The 23689-nt window shown below is 33.3% G+C and overlaps 1 long non-coding RNA gene across 1 annotated transcript; it reads left to right on the top strand.

Moving 5' to 3' along the window:
• The first annotated feature begins 1871 nt into the window (after positions 1 to 1871).
• LOC143048519 (uncharacterized) lies at positions 1872 to 6210 on the top strand. Its single transcript, XR_012969873.1, has 2 exons — positions 1872 to 1977; positions 3428 to 6210. It is a non-coding gene; the product is annotated as an uncharacterized LOC143048519 (long non-coding RNA).
• The last annotated feature ends 17479 nt before the right edge of the window (positions 6211 to 23689 follow it).

The raw sequence follows: 23689 nt of genomic DNA, 5'->3' as shown, positions 1-23689 counted from the left end.
GATAATGTGAGCGCAAATTTTTTTCATACAACATTCGGTGGATGTACACTCAAGGCGAAGAAACCCCATATGATCCTGAACAAAGACGAAGTACCCTTTCCAACAACCCAGATGCTACACTGTATCAAACAGGAATCGTATTAGGTTTAAATATTACCATTGCACTTCACTACAATACTTTAAAAAGGACTTCACTTGATATGTGAAGTAGAGAGAAGACCAAGCTTTTAATGAAAGGTTGCTAGTCTATGTTGTTGACGAGATAAAGGTATATGCAATGGATTTAATTCGAAATAATAATCCCATTTGATCATTCATTTGTTCCAATCGACGCCATATTTGTATGTTATATACAGCTGATAATTAAAAAAAACCATTAACAGTACCCAATTTCAATTCCCTGCACCATATGTGTAAGTCGACAACTAATGTCTCTTTGCTGATGCTTGCAGCTTATATATTCGAAAAATAAAACTCCTTATACAAACGTTAAAAAGCTGATTATAAACGTTAAGCCAAACCTGTACCAGGAATCAGATATAAGAAGATGTAATATGAGTTCCATTCAGACGACTCTCCAACCAGACCAAACTTTGGGTCAAAGTACGGTCTCCAACACGGAGCTTTGGCTCACACCAAATATCAAGCTATAAAGGGCCCAAACAATCACTAGTGTAAGATCATTCAAATGAGAAAACTAACGGTCTTAAATATAAAAAAAAAAAGAGAAAATATAAATATTCAAGAACCACATCAACAAACAACATCAACCGAACGTCAGGTTCCCAACCCATGACTGGCGCAAACAAAAACAGCGGTTTCAACCGTTTCTTCAGGCACCAACCCCTCAATTGTTGACATATTCGGGATGACCAAGTACTGTAAGAACGCAATCCTATCAAGGCCTGCTTACCGCATTGAAAACGGCTTTATATGGTCTCAGTCGTGTTCTGTAATTGTGATGACTCTGACGTAGGTTGTCTTAACAAATATCGTATCTATTACGGGACCGTTCTTGAACGGTTTCGGCTACGATGGTTTGCATTTGGGAGAGCTTGATGCATCTGTACTCTATGGACAAAAAACGGCAATGACAAATTTTCGAAGATCATGCCTGTCTCACATGACATTGTCTAGAAAAACACGATACTGCAGAATCTGTCACGACATAGTTACGATTGTAATGTTGCGGAATTTACCTGACTTGCGTGGGCTATTCGCCCCATCCTTTTCAGACCATTCCGATCCATAGAAATCTGTTACGAACGTATACGAATAATCTGTAGGATTGAGAATATGACAGTTGAGACAATTGAGACACGACGGGAAACGGCCGAATTTGAAAGCGTATAATTCAGGTAAATTTTTTAAATCAATTTTGAGTTCCTTGTCTCAAATCGAGGGATCTTATTCAGACTTTAATTTTAATCAAGAATGGTCCCATTAATAATTACAGTTAAATGGAAGTTTAAATATTTAAAAGAAGTAATTTCTAACTTAAACATTCTGTGGTACACTTTCAACTTAATTTTTGTTAAAAAATTCCTTTAAAAAACGTTTACATGTTTGAAAGGAGACAGTCAAATGATCTTAATGTCACAATTAACTTTTCAACAGCTAATATGCTGTCAATACTGACGAGGAGTCGTGAAAGCCTAAGGTTTTTGTTTCGTATGTTAAGCATCAAGGTAATTTTGTTTTCAAAATAAACTATTAATGGACGTATTGACAGTCTTGCACGATGAACTTGTCTTTTTTTGAATGAACGTTAGATGTTTGAGATAAATTTTAATTGGGTAGAAATAAAACACCAGGAAGTAGATACTTGAATAACATGTATTATGTATAATATACAAAAAACTAAAATAAGTAATAATTGCAATCATTTTGAACATAGGGAAAGAAAGATTCGAAGCCTCAACATCATTATGATCATAATAGTTATTCATATTTTGATCCCAATACTCTTACGAAAAGGTAAATTTGTATCAGTTTTATCTAAAAATTTACGATATAAACATATTAAACCAGAAGACTGCATAAAAATACTACACAATTAAATCTGATATTAATGTCGTGCATCTACATGTATTTATACAACAGTTGTTAACTAAATTTAAATGAAGAGTTCTGATTTCATTGACGTAATGACCTAAAGGAGCATTAGCTGTCAAATTTATGATCAACGATCTCATTCAAATTCTCATATTAGCTTTATAACAATGTAAAACATTTATCCAAATTCTAAAAATTCTAAAATAAACATGAGCCCGATAATATGTTGCTTCTTTTTGTGTGTATTTTAGTCTAGATAATAGTTTATATAAGCAGACTTTTCAGTTTATGTGGTATCTTTTTTTTTTAAGTTCGATTGAAAATGAATATGTATACTTTAGGCAGCAACTTCTGTTATGAGAAAGACAGCATTATGTATAGCGGAAGACTAAGTAAGAGGACAATGCTATTATTGTTTTAGTTCTTCCTCATAACCTCATTATAACGTCTGCATTTTGTGAATAATCGAACAAATTGGATGGACGAAAAACACAGTGAATTTCTACAGAAGGCGATGTGCGTTGAAACGTTAACAATCAACATTTATTTACAATGTAGAATTTAGACAACTTTTTGCTTTTAAGTACGCAAATTATTTATTCTTTCCTTAAAAAAAGTAACTGTTTATCATATTTTTAAAACGCAGTTGAGCCTACTTCTCTTTGTCTTTAGTTTCAAGCTAGGAACAACGTTTTGTGTGTTATACTATTGCACGTGGAAAATTACATAGTATGTATTTACTGTATCATATTGGAATCCCCACTGATTCACACTGTACCATGAGTAGGTCGTTTAACAAGCATATGTTGCATACCTACCGAAAAGAATAGAGGTTTCACAAATTATTTTACAGACCTAGCAATATAACATGTTTTCTTGTGACGTTGATATTGTAATATATCTCGTAAATCACAAGCATATCAATCATTTTGAATGTATTGAACTTGACAAGCTTCATTGAAAAGAGCTGTGACTGTTCATATTAGGATTATGACAGTTGTTATCTATCCGTTTGATGTGTTCAAGTATTGGATTTTGTCATTTGATTTGGGATTTTCCATTTTGAATTTCCCCCGGAGTTTGGTATTTTCTGTGATTTATCTTTCAATACTAAAATTGTAAATCATGAAGTTGAGTGATGGTTTTGTGACTTTCTCTAAACATTTAACAAATTATTTGTGATGAAGGAAAAACATGTTTGAATAATATATCTAATTACTGTGTGTTTACAGACACATTTATGTTTAAGTGTTTTTTTTTATGAAGAGCCTAAAAGCCTTAACACTTGTTTTTATTTTTACAATATTTCCATGAACTATGATTTGAATGAGACTTTATGCAAAACTAAGATTGACATTCCTCCTTCTTGTAGTTGAAGGTTATATAAATGAGAGGGAATGCAACGTTCACAACACCATTGTTGATTGTAGCCGTTTAGCCTTGACAACTATACCGAGACACTTACCAACTTATGTCACTAGTCTAGATTTTAGTGGAAACAAGATTACAGCAGTCAGAGCCTTTACCTTTCAGGATTTTCAAAACGTTACCGAGCTCCATTTAGAGATTAATCGGATACAATCAATCAACAAAATGGCTTTTCATGGATTACATCGTCTACAACAACTACATCTTGGCGTAAACTCATTGACAATGTTATCCAGTGGAGTGTTTGACAACCTGAATTATTTGGAATATCTTTTAATAGATAACAATAAACTGAAAGACTACCAGGCTGACCAAATAAAAGAATTATCAACACTCCTGTCACTTAGGACTCTTTCGTTTGACATATATCCAAATTTCCAATTTCCAGTTCAATGGTCTACATTCAGTAAGTTGAATGGTTTGGTGATTTTCCCTAAATCGAAAAAAGTGCAATTTAGCAAGGAAATGTTCGCTCATATTAACGTAATGCCAATAATGTCTTTGCACTTACATAAGGTACCGTATATATCGGAGGATTTTTTTGAACATTTTCCTAAATTAGATTCAATAACACTATGGCTAGGTGATGATTTGCCTAGAAATCCAATTGAATATTCAGATCTTTTGATGTTTTAAAAGGAAGGAACATGACAAATATTGAAATAGCATTTAGCATGTTTAGTAATCAATTTAACTTAGATTTCAACAAAATGAAGTACTTATGGCCAATCTGTTTGAAACGACTGACGTTACACGATTTATACATTACTTCTATAGATCTTTATGCTTTTGAAAAATTTTCTGTTGCAAGCAAATGTCTTGAATACCTAGAAGTTTCAGAAAACATTATTCTTGGCCAAGGATTAACTCTCTTTGGCTATATTCAAAACTTTGAAAAATTGAAGGTGCTGAAACTTTTAGATAATACACGTAACAATAGGTTGAAACGCTCGGAACCTAAGAACCTTAATGTTATTTTACCAAGAACACTAGAAGAGTTGTACATAGAAAACGATATACACGATCATTTGTGCAATGTAATATTTAATAACAGCCTAAATTTGCGAGTGCTAAGCTTGAAAGACAATCCTATGAAGTCTTGTAAAGGAAGTTTTAAGGGAGCTTTAAATGTAGAGTATTTTGATATGTCTGGATGGACATGTACACAAGTATCGGTTAATTTGCTCTATGGTTTTCCAAATTTGAGGACACTAAAAGCAGAGGTATCACTTCTAGGAAAAGGATTTAAAAACACTGCTAATGCTGGGTCTTTTTTAAGTAAATCACTGAAAATTGTAGATATAAATCTGTCATTTAATAAAATAACTACTATACCAAAAGGATTATTTATGCGTCCGTTTGAGCAGTTATCATCGGTCAACATGTCCCATAACAATCTAACAGTATTTCCTCAATTCCATTCACGAATTAAACAATTAAAACGTATCGATTTGACTTTTAATGCTATTACACATCTCGTAGAAGATGACATAGATCAAATTGAAAAGCTTGGAGAAGTGGAATTACTTTTGAAAGGGAACCCCTTCCAATGTACTTGTAAAATGCTGCAGTTTTTGAAGTGGTTAGGTGAGTCAAAACGAGTACGCGATATTTTAGATGTGACATGTGTTACTGATACTGCATCTCGTACGTTTATGTCTGAAGTTATTTCAGATCTAAAAACATTTGAGATTTCCTGCAAAACGAAGTTTTGGTTGCCATTTGTCGTGTCAATAACCTCCATTGTCGTACTTGTCATAATATCAACCGTCGTATTCTTTCGATATAAATATGCTATTGAGTATTTATTACTGAGAATCAAAATGAAAATGAAAAATTACAACGAATTGCAACAGGAATATACTTACGATGCTTTTATATCATATAGTCACACAGATTCGGTATGGGTAAAACAGTTTCATGACAAGGTAAATAGTATGGGCTTCGAATTATGCCTGGACGCCAAGGACTTTATTGCTGGTGAAAGTATAGCAGGAAATGTAATAAATGCAATCGATTCAAGCAGAAAGGTGATATTCATTATAACTCACGATTTCCTTATGAGCGCCTGGGGGTCGTATGAAATGGAAATGACTCGTATGCATGCATTTCAGAGAGGAAGAGAAGATATGGTTATTATTGTTGTAAAGGATAAGATTACAGTTAGCGATATGCCTAAAATACTAAAAAGTATTTGGTTTAAAACTATTTGTATCCAATGGCCAAACAATGACAATCTGCCATACAATACCGAAGAACATTTTTATGAAAAGATTAAGATTTCTCTACAACAAAACGAAGAATCTACAGGGAATGTAGTTATATAGAGCTGTTGTTTTCATGAATTTAAAAAAATGATTACATTTTCAAGTTATGTTTTGATAATAGTGCTAAACTTAATTGAATAGTTCGAGTATATCATTGTCACTACTCTTAACGATGTGACAATAGCCTTTTCAGCATTTATATATCAAATGCCATTGACTTTGATCTAGCTGTTAGTAATTGCGAGTACTTTTATAGTTATGCTGTGTGTCGATTTTTCTTGTATCAGTTAGTTCATTTGTGTTTTGTACCGATTTACTGATTTAGGCCATTTGCAACTGATTTTAGCAGTATGTTATGCTGTAACACTTTTTTGCAAAGGTGAATAAGGTTGGGGGGAGGAAGCGCTCAGAATCATGTTTGACCACCCCAGCATTTGTGTGTGTCTGTCGATGTCCCCCCCCCCCTTCCCCCCAAAAAAGCAACAGTAGTATATCGCTATTCAAAAGTCGTAAATATATTGAGAGAAGCGAATCCGGGTTACAAACTAAAACAGAAAGAAACACATCAACTATAAGAGGAAAACAACAAAACAACAGAACCACTGAATTGTAACAGAAAACAAACGATAAAGCGGGTCCCTTTATATATGACTATACCTTATTGGTTTTACACACTGTTAAAGATGTTAACGGACAGGCTGAGATTTATAGTTGCATACAACTTCGTCTTTTGAACTGTTGATGTTTTACCTCAATAATATATTGTAGGATCATTTATTTTCGTGGGAAAATATATTTGTTCGTGAACAGTTCTTTTTTGACGAGACTGCATAATATAGTGCAGAAATAGTTTACCTATAAACCGAAATCCATGACAATTGGTAACAATTTGGTAGTAAATACATAGTAATGGGTGCAAATATCGTTATCATTATCTATAATTGATTATTTTGCTTCAAAGGTATTTATATATATATATATATATGTTTTAATACAGTTTGGATTTGATTTTGAAGGCGTGAAAATACTTAAATTATATTTTTTCAAATCTAATTACGTTGCGTATATCGTAGTATCAAAGTACACAAGATAATTTAGTAACATGAAACCGTTTGCTTTTCTTATACAGGAAGATATACAGTTGAAATTTAGAAAAAGTTAAATCACAAAGATTGATCCAGTAACTCTTTCAAGCTCGAGTTAAACGACACCCAATCTAATTAAAAACCAAACTCTCATTACTCCCGTTTTCTGATATTTCGCGTGGGACATCTAACGAAACCCATGTTGAGGTCGCGTGTGATTGAACTAGAAGTTATAAATTTGTAATGATATGCAAATGAGTTGACGACCTATCAATAAGCCAAAAAAAAAGTTTATGAATTATTTTGACTGACGATTTCTTCGTAAATAAAATGAGTTACACCCCTTTACCTCACGATAAACTTTCAAGATCGTGGAAGACTCATTTTCATTGGTCGAAAAAGACGCACCTACAAGGTCACTCACATGTGACCTCAAAGCGGGTTTCGTTAGATCTCCCACGCGACATATCAAAAAACGGGAATGATTAAGATATAGATAAAAATCGATAGCAAAGAACAAACACAAATGACATTGCATACAAATAATTTTATAATTTTTAGCCAATCAGACGGAGCTCTCTTTATGTTTCTCGATGTACTTTTCTTGAACCACTTTTATTAAGAACAATCAAAGCTTAACATGTCATAGTCAAAGATATATAATTACACGTGTATTATCAAAGCTTCTAGGTATAAGCGTAATACTATATAGATATAAGGAGATGTGGTATGAGTTCCAATGAGACAGCTCTCACTAAGTCACAATATGTAAAAGTAAGGTAGTCAATACGTACGGAGCTTTGGCTAAAATTGAACAGCAAGCCATATAGGTCCCCAAAATTTACAAGCGTCAAACCATTCAAACAGAAAAACCAACGGTCTAGTCTATATAAAACAGAGAAACGAGAAACACTTATGAACCACATCAACAAACGACAACAACTGATCATCAGGTTCCTGACTTTGGACAGGTGCAAACAAATACAACGGATTTAAACGTTTTAATAGGCACTAGCTACGGTTACATGGAAATGTAACAATAACAAAAATATTATTGTTACATTGGAGACTAAATGCCGGAATGCATGGTTGAGTAAGGACCTGATTAATTACGAATGTAACAATAATTATTGAGGCTACGGTTACATTGCGTTATTGTCACATGAAAATCAGCAATATACGATGGGACTAACTAAATAATAAAAGTTGGAGACATTTATTCTATATTTACAACACATACAAGTATTACATACAATTTCTTTATTTTTTTTATATTACGTCCTCCAAGGATACATGTATACATAAGTTCACAGTTAGCAAACTTTGCTTTTGGTGTATCATCTTTTTTAGAACTGTGTTTGTATGAAATGTGTGCCTTGATATTGTTTCAGTTTCTTTTTCAAACGCATCCCAAGTTTAAATTTTTTCACCCAAAACAAACTTCATCCATGTCCATTTTCAACTTTATTCAAAGTATAATGACAGTAATAAGACTGTAGGTGTGCAGTTAGATACTTAAAAGTGAACACTTTTCTCAGTCAGAGTTCTCAACACCAAACCATTGGACTATACTGTTTCGCCTTTGGCACTACTAATCTGAAGTAGTATATTTAAGAACATAAAAACCATTAATGCATAAAACTATTTAAACACCATTTGTTGAATACTAATATTTATTATTTATCATTATTACAAGTATTATTTAGTACATATGAAAAAAATAAGCAACAAAACTATAGAAGATTTAGGTTTAATAAATCTAGCATATACATTGCTGTTTTCAGTTCATGTAACAATAACGCAACTTGAATGTAACCGTAGCCTCAATAATTAGTGTTACATTCAATAATTAATCAGTTCCATAACCGACTTTGCATTCCGGCAATTAGTCTCCAATGTAACAATAATATTTTTATTATTGTTACATTTCTATGTAACCGTAGCCAGTGCCGTTTTAATAAGCTCTAACCCTTCATGAAACAAGAGTGTAACATTGTAAGAAAAACTTTAACATATCAATCGACCTTATTATCTATTTGTTATTTTTTGGACTCTAGGATAATTGTGTTCTTCCTGGTGTATATAATGAATACCTTGTTTTGCTGTACTTTTTAAGAGGTCTTTAAATTTCGATTTCAAACTTCCGCATTCATAATCTAATTACATAATTGAACTAGATTTATTTTTCTTTGATTTACTTGATGAAAAGAATGAAAATTCCGCTTTATAAAATATATCCATCCTTGGTGATATTCACTCAGGGTTTACCTTCAATAAGATTGTTGAAGGTCAAAATTTAAAAGATTATGGTCTATATGAACCAAGGCGCTTGTAGAGGGTCAAGTGTTTATATGAAGTTAACATTAATGTGACATCTTATCTTTTTGATAACACCAATTCAGTCTTCATGATCTCAAATGAAAAAGTAAATAACAAAAATACCGAACTCCATGGAAAAATCAAATAAGAAAGTCCCTTATCAATTGGAAATATCAAAAGCACAAGCACAAACATGGATGGAAAACTGACATAATACTGCATTGGTACAGACATTTTCGTATGCGTATGTAGAAAAGGGTAGATTAAACCATGTTTTATTTAAAGTAGCTTAACCGATTGCATGTAAATCCATAATATCGACAACAATGTGTGGGCAAAACAAAAAGACATAAGAGGCGAAATAATCGCAATGGAAATGAGATGTGCCAATGCTTATTCAACTGTATATCAAATATCGTAGACTTATCATAAGCGATTCCCCTTTAACTGGCAATAGTTTGAAAGTCTTAACCCTCTTGATGCCAGATTAAAAAAATCAACGTTTCGACGTTGTCAATAGGCAATAACAATTTGACGTCGCCAGTGCCGAATTCTTTTGACGTCGTCTTTTTGGCGTAATTTTTTTCATATTGATTTATAAAGTAGTTTTTTCTACACGAACGGCATTCACAAGGGCGGTGACCAGGAGAACATTTTGATAATTCTATATTGACTGATTAAAATATTTTTATACAAATTTGCATCTTGATGGACCAAGGAGATTTGCAAATGTAAAGTAAACTGATATTTTTTTCAAAATGCTGTTGAATTCGTGCAATTATAAAAATATCTTTTTTAATTGAGGGAGAATTTTTTAAAGTATTATGCGCCGCCTACAATTTTTTGCTACATATTTTCATATCATAAAAGTTTATAAAAAGATATTTTAGGGTATTTATGGGCGGATTTTTACCAACCTTATGTTGAAAGACACGGAATTGCCGGAAATACATTTGTTTGTATGGTCATAATTTTATCTTTGATTGTTTTTATTTTCTACTGATGTGGACATCTATAGTAATATTTTTCAAACTAATTTTGGTAAAATATATGGCAAATTTCAGGATAAAAAAATAGTGTTTATATCTCCAGTAAAAGATAGTTGTTCAATGATAAATATAACCTGATAAACAAATAGATATGTGATAACAAAGAAATCTTTTGGTTGATTGACATCCCATAAGAAATAACTTTATAAAATTTATTCAAAAATGCAATATATAGCACAAAGTTGTTCGTGACAATATTCTTCTCGCCACTGTATGAAAGGGGTTCGTACATCATTTCTTCTAAAAGGGTAATAAAGCGTCAGTTATAATCGTTTTTTTTTTTTTTTTTATCCATGTCCAAGAACTTTTATTTTTCTATAAGTAACATTTTGATATAACAATTACCGATACAAAAGGAGGCGAATAATGTCGGGATATTTTAGCCTTATATGATTGTCCTGTGCTGTCTGAATACATGAACCATGCGAGCAGAAGCCTTTTTTTATATCTCACATTTTTTTCTTGCATATAATGTGTAGGGATAAATTCAGAAGACTGGCTTGAATTTATCCCCGTCTCGATCGACACGGGACTATTTACTTTATGAAGTTTTATACATTTTGTAGATGTGATTACGTATTGAATGTTTGTTTTAATTTATTGTGTCTTTTGATGTTGGCCCATATAAAAAAAAATAACATGAAGGTCACGAAATTCCTTTTGTGTAAATTTCTGAAGAACCACATACATTTCAAAAACCTAGCAAATACAAAACAGTATGAAAGGAAGTATTGCCAGTAACTATTATCTAAAATGATTTTAGTATTCATACTCCTTGTATTCCTCACGTGCAAAACAACTTATATTATTTCTTAATTGTATATGTTACATCATTATCCGAATCAAAAGATAAAAATAGGTCCAGATTTTAAAGGCCTAAAAACTGCTGCTGGTTTTGTGTAACAAAATTGTGCCATTAGAGGGTGTCTCCTCTTATATATCTTTTCGTGTTCTCTTCTAAGTCTTCTAACGAATGCCAAAAAAATGGGTGTTCATTTTGGATTTTTTAGTGTGAATCATCGCACAGATAAATAGAGAATTATTTTATCGACAAGATCCTTTTAAATTAAATTACAAAAATGAATGCCAAACACTGGGAGAACATATTGTTCCATCAGTTTATTCTCTATAATTTGGTTATGAATATTTCATGACCAGGTCTTTGGTTTCCCGTTTAGTGAAATTCAAATCCCTAGCTTCTATTAAATCCGGAAAAGTCCGACTTCAAATAAAAAAGACTGGTGCCCTTAAAATTTCAAGCTAGTTACAGATGCATGCATGCATGGCTAAAAAATACCAATTATAATGTCATGAACCTGTATGCTTAAATAAGGATCTGTAAAGGGTCTATATGGAATTCAATTAAGATGATGCTAATATAGATGAATAGTCCCTGAGCAATATAGTCTCCTAGAAATCATATTGGATATAGAAATACAGAACCCGTTACAAATATTTAAAGGTTAAAATTCGTTAATTTTCATTTTTTCCCTCTCAATTAAATGATTAATACTTATTTGTTATACACGAGTATGAATAAGCCAAATATAGTATTATGAATCAGGCCATTCATTTTCTCGATTAAATTGTTTCCCATTTTACATTTCAGGGCCTTCTGTAGGCGATGAGTTGTTCTGTTTTTTCTCATTGTTGAAGGCCGTACGGTTGCCTGCAAAATTGCTAACATCCACTTCATTTCAACGTTCTTTGATTGTTGTCTCATCATGTTCATTGGCAGTTAACCAAATCCCCTTATTTTTATATTATAATTATAAGTATGAAATATTTGTCGCTGAACTAAATGACACGCAATTAATTAATTGTAAATTCAGTTTTAAAATAGCTTTAGTTAAAATTTAAAATTAAATATTTCGTCTATCAATTATGTGAAGCCGACTGAAAGTGTCCGTCAATAATGCACCATATATATATAATGTTTAATAGCGACACGATTTCAGTCCTAAAATAAATGTTTATAAATATTTCTCCTACGGGATTCAGACAAAAAGTCTTAAGTTTACGAAACGTATGTTTGTAAAAAAAAATGAATAAACCCTTTCCGCCTTCATAGCAGGAACTAAGCTAGCAATTATAAAGAACACTTTAAACATCAAAAGGAGTAATTCCAATGGGCGAAAACTAATAAATATGAAATTTAGTTTATCAAATTAAAGTCAACTTGCAAGTATTTGTCGCTTATCAATCAAACACCATTTGGATAAAAGGAACTCAATTTAGATAGGAAAATGTGAACATTGACAGTGTGTGTTTTATCGATCATTTAAGGTGAATTTTGTTTAGTTCCATGCTGAAAGTTAGTGTTTTTCTAAATTTTCATAACTCCAAATCTTAACATTCTTTTCAGTGTTAATAATCGAGTTTTCTTGTGCCATTATTCTGTCATGAGTGGACGGGCCGATTTCCTGTTTCGGAGTGTCTTAGAGGATAAATACATAAACATTAATATTCGAACATACGTAATGTGCGAAACTTTATAAGTCATTTTTCAACACATAGTTTATCGAATATGTCGGAAATGCGTCAATAAAGTGTTTTTAATTATGTAAGTCTAATAAGTAACGATGCAAAAAAAAGGGTGATCCGGTTTTATTCAATTATCTTGTGTTTCCAGCTCTTATGTCAATCACTAAATTTAAGCACCAGTGTCATGTGCTTGCAAAGATCTGCAAATATAAAAACCAACGTTGTCGTTTGCCGCTGGTTAACGTGTTTTTTTTTCTGAGAAAGAAAATTCAATTTACTTTTGCCATAATTATAACGTCATAATGACGTCATGGATATTACGTCATTGCTTCAAAATACACTAAGATGACCGATGGTCAACAATGTTCTAAAGGTTTAATTATTTACTGAAGTGAAGATTGCAAAATTTTGATTTATAGTATATACTATTGTTGAAACGACATATATGTCGCCTTGGCATCAAACCCCCAAACGACGTATATGTCGCTTTGGCATCAACACTAGAACGACATATGTGTCGCTTTGGCATTGAGAGGGTTAAGACCATGATTGGGGGGATGATGTCAAAACATTTCAAGGGAAATGAAATGTGACAATGCTTATTCAACTGCATAACATACTTGTACATCTTTCTCTTGTCATAAGTGGTTCCCTTAAACTGACATAATCATAAACTTTAACATGTAAACTATATGCTGAAGTTTCAAATGCCAATAGACAGTCAGTTACAAGATGGAAAACCATCCCAACTTCAAAATCTGCTGTTTGGAAGGAAAATCCATCCAAAGCAAAATGGATGGTAATCCCATCCACTGACGAATTGGATGGCCATGCCATCCATTACCAATTGGATGAAAATCCCTTCCAAAATTCAAGTGCTCTTTTTGGAAGGAATTTCCATCCAGTTCTTGGAGATTTCACATGTGGAAGTTCATATTTTTACATAAACTAACTTGAACTTCATTTGTGACAATTCTTTAATGCAATGGAACCTGACATTACTGAAAGAATAATCAGAATTGATTGGTCAGTAAAAGGGTACCATGCTTTCCGTCTGAAACCACATTCAGACATATGCCTAAATGTTATTGAGGAACCAAATAATCCATACAGTACAGATGCTATGAGTGTTGTTATGCCATCATTAGTAAACATTCCAACATATCTGCATAATGCAGAGAGTGATTTTGCAGGTCAACATGGTGGACAACAAATGAGAAATATTGCAGGTATGTCTTGTTCTAAGTTATAAATAAATAAGAAAATGGGGTATATTACCAATGAGACAATGCTCTATCAAAGACAAAATGACAACAATCAACAGTCACCCTATGGTTCCAACAATGACAAAACCCATACCGCATAGTCATTATATATATATATCAGTACGAGTGAAAGGAATGACAAATTTTTCACTGAAATTGTTTTGAATTTCAATGAACAAACATATTCAGTAAATTGTAAATGTGGAATAATTTCAATGCCACGTACTGTCAAGCATTTAATTAATCATGCATACTAGTTTGAATTACTTTATTTATCAACAAACATTTTCATGATGTTATAATATTCAATTTGCAGTTGTCAGCTGATACTAATTTTTTTTAAACAGGAAGACAGATTGGAAGGGTCCCAGCAAATTTGTGCTCAGGTTTTAAAAATCTACTCCAGAGAAACCTAGTTAACAAGATTTTATGCAAGATCACAGGTCCACCACAACTCTGTTCAAATCCACCGTCACATCAAAGATTTCAGCAAAGGAACAATCCTCGTGTACGAGACAGGCCTGGTGGTGGAGCTGAACTCCCATGTTCATATTATGTGTTCATAAAGAAACAAACATTTGAAGATGCTATGCATGTACTGGAGGCTTCTGTGTCCTTAGCTGAACTAGATGCAAGAGTCCATGCATAAAATGTAATAAAAAAAAGTGTGAAATTTTCAATGCACAACTTTTTATTTCAGCAACATTGTAATATGTACAGTTTGATATAAAAAAAGATTAAAAGAACTATATATATAGTGTTTTGGATAAACTAAAGAATTGTTGTTTTTTGCTGATACATTAAAAAAAGAAATACAGGGATGAAGTGTTTTTGCCTACGAGACAAACTTATACAGTTTCCTTTTTGGCCTTTAACACTAAGTAAAATAATTACTAAAAATCCTATATGGTTTTGTAAGCCTTGAAAGGTTTCAGTATTGACTAAATATAAGTCAATGTAAAGACTTATTGACATACAGACTGATTATTAACACTACAAAATGTAAAAGATGAAATTTGGCATATAACATGATCCTGACTTTGAACAGGCAAAAACAACACTTTAAAAGAAGTAAATTTTTCATACGAATTATAATATAACAGACAACCAGTAGAAAATCTATATTTGAATTGCCACTTAAAGTAAAATTGTCCAACAATTAAAAAAGCCAAAGAGTATTTGAAAATTTCAAAAAAGTTTGGACTGGAATGAAAGCTTAGGAATTAATTTAATGGGGCATCATAATCAACTTATTGCAAATGTATCAATGACAACATGACAATAAAAATAATATGTAAACACTGATCTGAGTGATCATAACAAAAATAAAGCAAAAGGCCTTATGTTAATCATCAAGTAACGAAACATGTCAATAATTCAGGCAATAAAACAGAGGTTGATATGATTTTATCTTACTTCATTGCATAAATCTTTCAAAAAATATTTACAAAACCCGTATATTCATCTATACAATAAAAAACAAACAACTCAATATCAAAGAAGACAAGGCATGAAACATTTAAAAATTATGGAATCATACAGCCTACTGTACACTGATCTGAGTGATCATAACAAAAATAAAGCAAAAGGCCTTATGTTAATCATCACGTAACGAAACATGTCAGTAATTCAGGCAATAAAACAGAGGTTGATATGATTTTTATCTTACTTCATTGCATAAATCTTTCAAAAAATATTTACAAAACCCGTATATTCATCTATACAATAAAAAAACAAACAACTCAATATCAAAGAAGACAAGGCATGAAACATTTAAAAATTATGGAATCATACAGCCTACTGTTGATGCTTTCATGGTAAATACATGTAAAAGTCATAAAATGTTGTATCAAAAATCTAGTCCTTGTACGATGAAACATATATAGAAACATGACAAAAGGTGATATGATTTGGTGACTGAACAATTATCCTTACTTAAATGTATTTAAAAAAAATATAACAGACAATATATACATAACAAAATTATGCCATCTAAAATGTATCAAAAAATATATAACAAACCATATATGCATGAAAACAATGTTAATAAAACATCCAAAATATATCACACATAACAAAGAGACAAGAATGTTTTATCAAAAGTACAAAAACCCAAATTAAAAGGAACATGATCAACAATTGAACAGTTATATTAAAAAAAATATATACGGAAGAAAATCGATAAACATGAGCAAAGGTTGCTGTAGAACAAAGAAACTATGGGAAGATGTCGATATATGACTATATATCTAAATATTAACATATATGTGATTTTATACATACAAAAATTCAATTGGCAAACATCGGAAGTAGCAGTTACATAGATAAATCTAATCGAGGAATAATTACAGATACAGTTAATTTTGCTTGGACTTTTTCCCCCTCCCTTTTCCTTTTCCTTTTCCTTTTTTAGCACAGTCTTCCTCAGTTTGTTCAGCTAGCCTTTTCTCAGGGTTTTGCCTATTTTTTCTCACCCAAATTCTTTTTTTTATGTTTTCCAAACTCTCAGTGTTCAGAGCAATTAGATTTTCACCTTGAACGCTTAGGTTTTGTAGCTCTTCTCTTTGAGCAGCTCCCAAGCCTGGTAAAAAGGACATCTGGGATGGCCCCTTTGATGGGGATGGTTTGACTGATTTGTTTTTAATTTCAGCAACATGCATTTTGTTTAATACAGATTGCCTCCTTGTCTCAATCATGTTGTCTTTGAATTCCAAGATAGGCTTATTATCTATAAAATTCTGTTTCAGGTCATCAGTTGCTGAAAAATGTACTTCTCCATTTTTCCTCTGCAACACACAAAAATATGACAAACCTTCCTCAGCAACTGATGCCTTGGTCAATTTATCAAAGATCTGGAGGGTGCTACTAAATTTTTTCCTCTCTCTATCTCGCCTTCTATAGACTATGACAGAAGCCAAATAATCTCCATGAAAATGAGATGTGACAATCAAAGCGCTGTAAGCACTGTAGGCAGTAAACCAAAAACCAAGGCAAACGGTACTTTTTGGCAAATACCAACGGCAAAGTTCCGAACGGGACCTAGCTCATTTCAAACGTATTAACCCAGGCTATTCCCCACTTAAATATTTTTCTGGGATCCGGGCCCGTCTGGCCATCACAAAGGTTCAAAAGTTGCCCTTAACGTTATTTCCGTATTAGCCACACATTCGGTACTTTTCGGCATATACCAACGGCAAATTTCCGAACCGGACCTACCTCATTTCAAAGGTATTGATTCCGGCTATTCTCCACTTAAATATTTTTCTGGGATCCGGGCCCGTCTGGTCACCACAGAGGTTCAAAGGTGCCCCTTAACGTAATTTTCCGTATTAACCACACATTCGTTACTTTTCGGCATATACCAACGGCAAAGATCCGAACGGGACCTAGCTCATTCAAAGGTATTAACCTAGGCTATTCCCCACTTAAATATTTTTCTGGGATCCGGGCCCTTCTGGCCACCACAAAGGTTCAAAAGTTGCCCTTAACGTTATTTTCCGTATTAGCCACACATTCGGTACTTTTCGGCATATACCTACGGCAAAGTTCCGAACCGGACCTACCTCATTTCAAAGGTATTGATTTTTTTTTTAGTGGGGGGGGGGCTTTCCATAAATATTTATATTTATATTTCTTTATGTTTCTGGAGTGGTCGGTTTTTGTTTCATATTTTATATATTAAATGACTTCTTTGGTGAATATTCGGTAATGTTTTATTGATAAAAATCTATAAAACATAAAGACAAATATGCAACTTAAATCAGGGTTTATATTCGAGGACAACGAAAATTAATGATAGCTTGAAGGGGTCATAAAATGGTATTTTTTCCCCATTGCTTTTAGTGATTTTCAACTAAATTTGAATATTGAACCGACTGCTAGCAGCCGGTTGGATATTGAATATCAATTAACGGACAGACCTCTAACTTCACATACATATTTAAAACGGAATGAAATGCTTTAAAAATCAGTAGAAACCGTGAAATTGTCGATTTCCGCTGTTAGATTGCATCTAACTAAGATTTTGCGATTTTTAGAACGTTTGAGCCTCACGCAGTTTTTTGGTTTTTAGACATTTCATCAAAATTGGCTGCTGGAAAAAAGTGGCTGCTATCTTGATTGGCCGATAAAAGTGGCTGCCAGCTTGAGTCTGGTATATTTACTTCTTTGTTTGAATAATGCATGAGCATGCTGGGAGAGGAAAAAGAACAACAGTTCATGTATGCAAATAACGACTCCTTTGATAGAAAAATGATATCTGACAAATTTACAACTACCTGCAAACTTTATGCTTTAATAAAAAGTAACAACTTTAATTGGATGCAGTACCAAACTCTCCCAAATGGTACACGCATTTGGCGTTGAAATGGTGACCAAAACATGAGTTTAGGGACCGGCCATTTAACTTGCATGGAAAAGGCCTGGGAGGGTGGAAATGAATAATTTTATTCCAAATTTTAAGAGACTGAAAGAAAAAAATGGCTAGAAATGGAAGAGACAAAAATAATTTCGGACGGGAAAATTGAACATGCCCTTCCTTGAACATGCCTTTCCCCCAGCCCCATTTTCAATTTAAATGGCTGGTCCCTTAGTTCAAAATTCTGCCCCAATCATAGATTTGCCTGACAATTTTTGCCTAGTCGTATATTAGGCCTAAAATTACCGGCATAGTCATATAATAAGGTTTAAATTTCATACCCAGTCATGTATTTGACGAGTTGGAAAATTACCAATTCTAATGGAACGTCTGTATATACTTTTATATAGGAAGTGACCCCTCCTTGGGTGCATAAATGCAAAGCTTTAGAAATAATTAACTGAAAATTTGTATAAATCCGGATCATTGTTTAGAATAAGCTAAATAACAAAAAAAAGGGGGATTCCTTATACTCTCTGTGCTTAGGGAGAAAAGAAAAAAACGAATACCGAATACTTTTAAAACAGAAAACTTCATATATACTATGTGTTCTTTCGCAGAATAAACGATGAATAACCAAATAAGATATAATAATATAATTGTAAAATTCCAGCGTATTAAGTTCCAAAATTTTTTTTCGGCGTACTCTTCTTTTTCCCCAGACCAAATATCTGAAATAATACCAGCAATACCGCATACTACATGGGGGTTAGGTGACGATCCTTTGATTGTAGGATCGGAGCTGGCAGATTTTGTAAATTTGATTGGCCAGGAAAAAAAATAACTATGCTTGCTTCCACCTAAAAAAGACTGGCCTCCCAATTCTATTATACAGTAAAATGATACATGTGTAATACATGATCTTGCGTGTAGCAGTTGAAATTTTTTTCTAAAATAAATAATCTGATTGACCAAATATACCAGGCCGGCCCCCTCAGAATCAAATGGTTGCCTCCTTATAGTCTCCTTATAGACAGATGATCGATATCCGCTATAACTGCGATATAAAATAATATATAAGAAAAAGACGGGGAAAAATGGGGGGGGGGGCGGGTTGGAGTCAAATGATTTTTTTTTATTATTTGTTGCAATTTTACTGTTGAAGGTCGTACGGTGACCTATAGTTGTTAATGTCAGTGTAATTTTGTCTTTTGTGGGTAGTTGTCTCATTGGCAATCATACCACATCTTCTTTTTTTATATTAACTCATCAAATGGACAAAAATACAAGTGGACGTGGAATACCCAACATTAATCCGATAATAAACGACCAAACTCGCTTTTATTACACAAAATATTCACAATAACATACAAAACAAGAACAAAAACTGGAATACCAGAGATTATTGACAACAAAGAGAATTCAAGGATTCGAACCTAAACAGACAAGACATAAATTTTAACTCATTTATTTTAACTATGAAACCTCGTGTCTACCAACTCATAATGTACGTTTGCCTATTATTAATATATAAAGGTACAAGCCCTGTGTGCCTGTTGAACCGATGTATATCATATATTCATTTATATATATAGAATAAACATATAAATCGTAACCAATTGGTAGCCCAGAGGTTTCGTCGATATGTTGAAGTCAGTAACATTTAACAGAATTCATGGACGGGTTCGATTCCCAGTGAAGGCATATAGAAATTACAAAAAATAAAAGCAAGTTTTTTAAAATAATTCCATTAGTGAACAGAAATCAGTAAATTAGTTAATTCAACCTTAATGAAATAAGATACACGAAGGAAACAATAGAATATAATCTGGCGAGTCCATTTTAGCGACGGATTAAGAAAGCGTTGATTTTAGAAAAAGAATCCACGGTAAATGAATAGGCTGACGTCACCACAATGGTTTAAGTTTAATTAATATATTTACATTTGTTAATAGATACATCATATACCGATACCTTATTCCGGCCTCGTTATCATTAGTATAGAACATCTTGATTATATTTGTAGATAAGTAAACCAAACATAAATGAACAACTTTTCATAAGTAATGAACTGACGAATGGATTGATTTATGGAAGTGGGCTAATGTAAGCGCAAGTTCTATTCATACAACATTCGGTAAATTTACACTCAAGGGGCAGAAAACCCATGTCATTAATAGTTATAGATGGCCTCGGGGTGATCTAACACTGACACACCAAGTCCGAGATGGATAACTATTTTACATCCCAGTTGTTTTAGATTAGACGAAAAACCATTTACAATTCATAAAATCTAGTTTAGAACGCCACACAACCATTATAATATACTTTATACATTACTATATGATTTATACCCTTTTTGACCCCCCGAACACGATGAGTAGATATCAAACAATGTCAACTCGCCCCACTGGCCAATCGGCCCAACCTATATTGCTGCTTTATGAAAAAATCGCCCCACTCTTGTTTACCGACTCGCATCACTTTTGAAAAAATACTGAACAATCACTGACAACTCACTTATTAACGAAAAGAGTTTAAACCCCACTGAATGAAGGTCTGCCAACTCGCCCCATTTATAAAAATATCTTGCTTCCTTTAAGTATGTTAAATTACTGATAGTTCGTATCCAGTCGTCCTGGTGGGGTGGTTGTGTCATGGCTTGATATGCTAAAGGTCTTGAGTTCAAATCCTAGCATATACATTGGATTTTTTCTTCGTGAATTTTGATAGATAGTCTTTTCTGTATAAGTGTATATTTAATTATAAGTTTTATAGTGGATTTGACATTCCCACAAAAACGTTACAAAACAAAGGTAGGCAAGCATAACAAAAAAACTCAAACTGGGGTGATCTGAGCCGGATCACCCCTGTTAGAACAAAGGAGCTGGGATGTAATCCTAACAAAAGACGAAGTACACTGTCTAACAACCCATATGATAAACTGTATCAAACAGGAAACGCATTAGGTTTAAATATTACCGTTCACTACGATACTTTAAAAAGGACTTCAGTTGATATGTGAAGTAGAGAGAGGACCAAGCTTTTAATGAAAGGTTACTAGTCTATGCAATTAACTGCACCATATGTGTAAGTCGACAAATAATGCATCTTTGCTGATGCTTGCAGCTTATATAATCGAAAATCAAAATCCTTATACAAACGTTAAAAAGCTGATATAACCAAAAACAGATTAAATCTTAAGCCAAACCCGTACCAAGAATCATATATAAGAAGATGAGATACGAGTGCCATTCAGACAACTCTCCATCCAGGTTAAAAGGAGTAGGTCCGATTAGGGACGATTTTGGCCCCAAATTTCAGGTTCATCAAACGAAATATTTTGGACACTTTTTAAACACTTAAGTGTCTATTTCAATTGATTCAATTAGTTAAGTGAAAGATTTTAATTGATTAAGTCATTAAAAACACTCCAATCAAGCTTAAATATAAAAAATCTATCAAATACGCAAATCTTTTCAGATTGTTTTTGTCAAAAATGAAAGTGGCCGCATCCGTGTTCATCCTCAACCTTTATGTATGTTTTGTATTATCATCAAATACAGCTTACATTTCAATATTGTGAATGAACACGAATGCATATTTGATAGATTTTTCACATTTAAGCTTGATTGGAGTGTTTTTAATGACTTAATCAATTAAAATATAAGCTAAAATATCAGTTATAAGTCTAATTCGGCACGTGACATTTAAAAGAAAAGGAAAAGAAGATATATGCTTTCGGAATTTTTGGTCCTAAATCATCTTCAACTTCGCTCCTTATAAGGGCGATTTAACATATTTTGTTATCATAGTTATTATGATTACACTAGGTATCCAGGGTTGAGTTCAATATCGTAGCAGCTACGTAGCTTCTATCAATATTATTTAGCAGCTAGTCTATAGATACACGTTCAATAGTCAAAATCTACGTAGCATTACGTAGCAGCTACGATATTGAACGCGGCCCTGGTATTTATGGTAAGTTTATGTTTATGCAAGATATAGTCCGCATATACGAGGGCCATCAGGAATATGGCGAAAAAGCCGCCGTAGTAATGATTGGTATATTAGTATTTGTTGGGCACTAGCACGAAACGTGCATTCGATTCAATAGACTACTACGATTTCCTTTCACTTCGCTGGGGTAGTGGGGCAAGCGCTTACCTGTGTAGCGTACACATCGATGATCGCTTGTTAGTTACTTCGCCAGAACCCATAATTCCCATTGTTCAGGCAAACATCAGTCCTGGATCAAGGGCTTGACTCCACCAGGTAGTGCAGGTGTGATATGTGACAGAACTTTATCGTTCAAATCTATGGGCATCTCGTCTACCAGCACATTTTATGGTAGACCTGTCATAGTACTGCCAAGGAATGACATACACACACACACACACACACAAAAAGTGGTTCTCCAGACATGAGCAGCTCATCTAAATATGGATGTTCATGCAAGCGGAATCCCACAATTGTCGACATATTCGGGATGACTAAGTACTGTATAAAGAACGCAATAATATCAAGGCTTGCATACCACATTGCAAACGGCTTTATCTGGATTCGTAACGTGTTCTGTTTATGTGGGGACTCTGACGTAGGTAATATTAACACATATCGTATCAATAACGGGACCGTTCTACAACGGTTCGGCAACGATAGTTGCAAAAAAGGCAAAGATCATTTCCGTCTCACATGGCATTGTCTAGAAAACACGATACAATATAATCTGTCACGACATAGTTACGATCGTAATCCCGAAGGTTGCGGGACATACCTGACTGGCGTTGGCTATTCGCCCCAACCTTTCCAGACCATTCACTTTTCGTGTCTTGACTATGTCTGATCCCAAACGGAAACCATATTCGTCAATGTGTGAACGCCACATTAACGTAAACTAACGAGCAGGTATCGGAGTAATCTGGAAAAAACTGAAGGATTGAGAATGTTACAATTGAGACACTTGAGACGAATACGACGGGAAACGCCCGAATTGGAAAGCATATATATCAAGTAAATGTTTTAAAATCAATTTTGAGTTCATTGTTTCAAATAGAGGGATCCTGTTCAGACTTTTGAAAATTTCAATCAAAAATGGTCCCATAAACTTTTACAGTTAAATGAAAGTTTCACAGAAGTAATTTTTAACTTAAACATTCTGTGGAACACTTTCAACTAAATTTTTGTTACAAATTTTCTTCAAAAAATGTTAACATGCTCGAGAAGAGACAGTAACATGATCTAAATGTCACGATTACCTTTTCTACACTAATATGCTGTCAATATCGATGAGTCATAAAATCCATTGGTTTTTGTTTCGTATGTTAAGCATCAAGTTCATTTTGTTTCCAAAATAAACTATTAATGGACGTATTTATAC

This window comes from Mytilus galloprovincialis, chromosome 10 (genome assembly GCF_965363235.1).
Source record: "Mytilus galloprovincialis chromosome 10, xbMytGall1.hap1.1, whole genome shotgun sequence".
Lineage (NCBI taxonomy): Eukaryota > Metazoa > Mollusca > Bivalvia > Mytilida > Mytilidae > Mytilus > Mytilus galloprovincialis.
Note: the sequence above shows the minus strand (reverse complement) of the source record. Positions and strands in the feature narration are given on the sequence as shown.